The 6,399-nt window shown below is 44.9% G+C and overlaps 1 non-coding gene across 1 annotated transcript; it reads left to right on the plus strand.

Annotated features, from left to right (window-relative positions):
* The first annotated feature begins 3,758 nt into the window (after nt 1-3,758).
* On the plus strand, nt 3,759-3,833 carry Trnas-cga (transfer RNA serine (anticodon CGA)). The gene has a single exon. It is a non-coding gene; the product is annotated as a tRNA-Ser (tRNA).
* Nucleotides 3,834-6,399: the final 2,566 nt, after the last annotated feature.

Here is a 6,399-nt window from a genome sequence, read left to right on the forward strand (position 1 = left end):
TCCATGGTACTAGAGGGAGCTGTAGAGGGCAAAAACTATAGAGGAAGACAGAGATTGAAATACGTCAAGCAAATAATTGAAGACGTAGGTTGCAAGTGCTACTCTGAGACGAAGAGGTTAGCACAGGAAAGGAATTCATGGCGGGCCGCATCAAAGGAGTCAGTACACCGATGACTAAAAAAAAAAAAAAGTTATAGGGGACTGATGACCTCAGATGTTAAGTTCCATAGTGCTCAGAGCCATTTGAACCATTTGAAAGATGATGATAAAATTCCAAAATGGTGAGCTGGATGTGCAGCCTGCAGCGTCCAGTCCAGCTGGAAGATATTGACGAGGTTACAGTTGCTGTAACTGACCATACAGCACCTGCCTCTGGCAGTGCTAGTGGTCGTGCAGTTTCATGAGATTTGTCCATTCCATGGTTAAGAGTGGGGAATATTTTGCGACCTATTTTGCACTGGTACTCGTACAAGACCCCGATCGTGCAGCAGCTGTAACCTCATGATCCACAGAAACGTTCTGAATTTGCTGTTTCGTTTCCGGCACGGATCGAAGTTAGCGACGAGAAACATTTTTCACAAAAGGGTGCAGTATACGAGGAGAAATCCCGAATTTGGGGTCCTGTGAAAGGATGGAAAACCATACAACTCGCAGCGTGCGAATGGGTGACGTGGTTTCACAAGCACCTGTATTTTCGGTCAGTTCCTCTTTGAACAGATTACACCCAGAGGGCTTGTCAGGTATAATATGACGTCCTTGTACAGCAAGCGATTCCTGCTTTCGAAAAGCGCAACTGTGTGGAAACCACTGTTTTCACGCAATGTGGGGCAACATCTCATGCCACTCGTACAGTGATGGATCTGCTCAATGGAGCCCAACATGGAAGTGTTACCTCCAGATGTTTTCCAGATGCATGGCCTGCGAGATCACCCGATCTAAATCCATGTGACTCTGGGCTTTGATGATGTCTAAGAGAACGCAGTTATAAGGGCAGTTCGATCTCTACGTGATCTGAAGGCCAGGATATAGGAACATGTTGCTTATATTCCACCGGAACTGCTGCGAGCAAATGTTGATCACATCGTTTTAAGAATGTAGCATCTCGTCGATGTCTCCGATGCTGATACTGAACATTATGTCTTTCCGACTTGTTTGACCCTTCTGCCCACGTCCTGCTCCTAATCCATCACATATGGAAAAATTCCTATAAGACGATTTTGCATTCACAAAATTGGAACTAACCCGTCATAATATCTAACAAATTTCGCTGCAATACAGTAATTCTGCCCCCACTGGACCTTTGAGTGTAGCTGCACTTTAAAGGTTACCAACTCGTACATGGCAAGTTCGATGATTCTACACATCTCGAGAGAAGCTTAACGTTTTAAGATGCAAGATTAGAAACCCATTTTTCATCACTTGCCAGTTTACAAATTATGTACGACTCCACACTGCGTGGAAATATTAGTGTGGTCGACTGGCGTTTCGTGGTTTGGATTTTGGCCGTTAATGTCTGTACCACTGCATTGAGGTTTGCCCTTGATGAGATGTCTTGTAATAGCTGAACGTTATTGTCCAGGAAACACTGAAACTGTAGTCAGTCAGTCTACCTTGTGGTATGTGGCGGCCCTCACCAGTATTCCTATTAACAGCATGTGATTTTATGGTACGTCATTGATCACTCAGAGTTTGAGGCTGACGTTGATATTGATGACATTCTTGAGAACCGGTAAGTCAAGGACGTCTTCTTGCTGGTGGACAGTGGGGGCAATTTCGTAGGGTCCCTCGAATTGACAATGGTAATGTTCTTCTCGCATTTCAAGCTGTATGTCTGCTGCTGAGGTCGACTTACAGATGTACCATGTGGAAAAGGTCAAGGTCATCACGTAGTTCATCAGGTAATAGGTCTCTGTCTGGAATGAGGTATACTGCAACACACGTGGTGTTTCATATGGTGGCAGCTTCCAACTGTCGTAGCCTTGGAAGTAGTTCCTCTTTATGATGAATTCGTTTTAGACTATGATGGCAGTCCCATTTCTCTTTGACCGATCTCATCTGTATAATAAACATGCATGTTCTGTATGTGGAACTTTATCGACTCCTTTAAATGAGTCTCTGGAGTGTAACATCAATGCTTCGTTTTGACACGATTAGCGTTCCATATGCAGAAATTGAGGTGTCTTGTACGGCATCTGTGGTCTGTTCTAGAACGAAACGAATGCTTTGGTGAGTTCCTCTTTCAGTGTAGGAATGGTGCTCTGTCTTTTATGCAGGGGTTGTCAGTAGTGAATCAATATTGATGATTTCTGGTGTGGTAGGGGCCTGTACGGGCATTGGCGGACGCCTTGTTTCTCTGGAGGTTCGTAGAGATTTTGAGGATGCTACGTCGGCGTAAGACCCTGAAAGTCGTTCTGCTCAAGAGTTGGGCGCAGGCTGTTGTTGTCACTTGTGTAGCAAGGGGTAGTGTCGCCGATTCAGGCACTGTCGCGGCTTATCGCTGTACGTTGTCATGTTGCTCTACGTGCCCATTATTTTTTAAGAGAAGTCTTCTGTCCTGCTAGCCAACGGGTGGGCTTTAATTTGCATTTGCCCAGAAACGTTTGGTACGTTTCGCATTCGTGTAGGTCGCAGTATGGTCCTTTCAGCAGTTAACGTACCTAGTTATCTATGTTTTTTTGGTGCATGACAGTGCGCTGTTTTATGAAGCGGCCACATCGCAATCTGGTACGAGGCAGTAGTAATTTGGCCTAGTGTTCCCACAGTACACATAGTTTGCACTGCACTGGGCCGTCCTTGCAGTTGTAGACTGCTGCACACACTATCGTGTAGAGGAGATATTTCAGTTGTAGATCTTATGATTGTCCTATCGCCTCGTAACCGTACACATAAACCGAATACGGGACCAGTTTCTCCGTTTTTTCGTCTCTCTTGTGGCACTGATATACGTTGATGACATTGTAGCTATTCCCTCTTAGAGCCTTCAGCAATTCACTCTCATAAATCGGTTCTGGCTGTCGTTTAGTAACGACTTAGAGCTCTCTGTCGTAGCGTCGTCTTTCGAGTCGCGTGAAGAGCACTTCATGCGCTAGAAAACGTAGGCTGATGGAACACCGGTTTTGCCCCTAGTTTCATCTCTACTAACATTAAGATAGAGTGCATGTTGATGGCCGGGAATACGTTAATGCAAGGCCCCTAAATAGTAAGGATTAGCGTCTGCTGGGTGCACAGAGACATAGTTCCTCGTGTAGGATTGCGCGAAGGACTGATGCGATGTAAAGGCGTGATGCGATTTCGTACTTTTCTGATGGAGGTACTGGACTTCACTATATATATATATATATATACAAAGTATTCGTCTCAAAACTGCAGCCGAGAGACAATCACAAAGAATTGTGGCAGTGGATGAGTGTCCTAAGTATTGTTTGAAACTAGTTTGGCTGCGAAGCACACTTTCTGAACAGCTCTTGATACATAGCCGTGCAATTAAACGCAACGGAACATAGTACCTTGTTGATGTGATAAGGCTCGTTTTCATTTTTCACTTGCTAGGAATATTGACAAGAATTGCACACTGATCCGTAAAGCCGAAAGTCTGATAACTGAAACATCCCCCAGGCTGTGGCTAAGCCATGTCTCCGCAATATCCTTTCTTTCAGGAGTGCTAGTTCTGCTAGGTCCGCAGGAGAGCTTCTGTAAAGTTTGGAAGGTAGGAGACGAGATACTGGCAGAAGTACAGCTGTGAGACCGGGCGTGAGTCGTGCTTCGGTAGCTCAGTTGGTAGAGCGCTTGCCCGCGAAAGGCAAAGGTCCCGAGTTCGAGTCTCGGTCGAGCACACAGTTTTAATCTGCCAGGAAGTTTCATATCAGCGCACACTCCGCTGCAGAGTGAAAATCTCATTCTGGAAAGTCTGATAATTGTCTACCACCATCGATTTTGCATGAAGCTGAAGTGTTTTCGAGCACTCATTTCGATGTTGTCATTTCACGCCATTCCGTTTTAGAACAGCGAACAATATGTTATCTCGTATGACTGCCTCGCTCTAGTCTGGAAATGAAACAATCAAGAGAGGCATGTTTTTCCTCTGATATAAGAATGACAGTACACCTGGAGTTACAAAGGAAGAAGTCAGTGAGACTAGAACTAGATGGATGTGGGTATTACTGGCGTTAAGAGCTTAGAAAAGGCTAACAGTGGCTGAATAAACCAGCATTTAAGAACAAATGTCTCATGCGAACTTCTGTCAATCTTTACACCTATCAATGAGAAAACTGTGTGGGGCAGGCGCTGTGTTCGATGTCGACGGATATTTCCACACACTCTACACTGCAGATTAAAACTTGCATTCTGACCACAGGAGATGACATGCAGGTATGCCACTGCTGTTCAATTGCGTAATGATTTCGGCCCATTGGGCTTCTATGAGGTGCTGATAGCGGCAGTGATCATCTATATGTTATGACGACACCAGCAAAAGTAAGTCACACTGGTGTTTTCGTTTGGTCGTTGCCGTGACCTAACCTGATGATGACAGTATATATTCCCCTGTCTACATACGAAAAAATGGCTCTGAGCACTATGGGACTCAACTGCTGAGGTCATTAGTCCCCTAGAACTTAGAACTAGTTAAATCTAACTAACCTAAGGACATCACACACATCCATGCCCGAGGCAGGATTCGAACCTGCGACCGTAGCGGTCTCACGGTTCCAGACTGCAGCGCCAGAACCGCGCGGCCACTTCGGCCGGCTGTCTACATACCGTACTTTCGAGATGCTGTATCATCATTAAACTGCATTTTACGACTACAGTTTTCTTTCCTAAATTAGGTCTACCAAACGGATTTTTCATAAGGTTTATGTTACCGTTTTGAAGCAACCTGACTGGGTATCCATTTCCACATTTAGAGCCTTTTCAGTAATTTCAAAAATTCCTTTAGAAGTGGCGACGTTGTGGTAGTACAAACCAGTTTTAAAATGTATTTCTCCGCGAAACTGGATGAGTGATATACCAGTCCCAACGGAGAATTAGATGGACAAAAGATGCTAGAAAGGAAGAAATGAAGGCGCATGAACCGTGAATTTATTTTCAAAATATTTTCTTACAGAATTTACTTTATTTACTAGTGATTCATCAAGAACATTAACACATTTAATAACACGACGTGAACGTGGAGGTAGTTGCCAGCGGGTAACTGGTGAAAACAAATTTCATTCAACAAATGGAAAATTTATTCCTAAAAACACCTCCTTTAAAAAAAATTAAGATTTATAATCAGAAAGCACCCTCTAAATATGATGTTATAATTTATTCAGAGGCAGAAATATTTTTTATTCTTTTTTTACAGTATGAGCTTTTGGGCTGAGTACCTTGCCGCTCCCTTTTAACACTGCCGTAGTCACGACCGCTCACAACAACCTCTGAAAGACTACACTGGAACAAATCTGCAATACACCAGATTACTTTAAACTAAACTCTCACAAGCACATAAACTATGCACCCCGTAGGATGGATGGAAATGGTACAAAACACTAACATTAAAAAAATTAACTTGCCACCAAAGGTACAACTTGATAAAAAAACAAAACAAAGAAACTCTTATGGTGGAAGGATGGCAACTTTATATACTAAAATGACCATTTAAATAAAAACCCATGAAATGCAGTCTTACATACAATATACAAACATGCTCTATATTACACATATAGCGCCCCTCAAGATGATAGGCAAGATCAAAACATATTTCAGAATTTCCGCCGTTACACTTCCAGCAATAAATCCGAAAAACATGACAGAGGCAGCTATTAACGTACGGCAGACCGACAGACAGACACTAACTGCCCAACAAATGCGGACGAGAGACAGACGAGCAAGCTGGGGACGAGAGACTGACCAAGACAACCAGTAGAATTTAACATGAAACAACATATGAGCAATCACTTAACTTCTAATAAACTGCGACATCTCGAGAAGACCTGGCGCAGCACCCCCAAAACGCTCTCCCGAGCCGTCCGCTGCCAGCCGCTTCAACGGACGCAGGAAGGCGGGCCGATCTCCCGTCTCACGGCGTCGCAGCTCGCCCGGGCCAGACCGATGTCGTGGGTTGACTCCTGTTGCTCTCGTGTCGGCCGCGAAACCACTACCCTTCGCTATACGGCGCGGCCCACTGTACTCACGTGGCAACCTCACATGCGCCGACGCTCAAGGCGGACAAGTCATCTGGTGTCTCAGTGCGCAGCCGACCAACCGATCGATCCAACCGCCAGTGCCCCTTGCCTGAGCAAACTCGAGCAGACTGGCGGCCTGACACATACTAGCACTCCGGACGACAGACAGACACTGGCTGCCCCACACTGACCCGGCTGACCAACTGACCGACTGGTGAACTCATAGCCCCCTTAA

The sequence above is a fragment of the Schistocerca cancellata genome, chromosome 5, assembly GCF_023864275.1.
Source record: "Schistocerca cancellata isolate TAMUIC-IGC-003103 chromosome 5, iqSchCanc2.1, whole genome shotgun sequence".
Classification (NCBI taxonomy): Eukaryota; Metazoa; Arthropoda; class Insecta; order Orthoptera; family Acrididae; genus Schistocerca; species Schistocerca cancellata.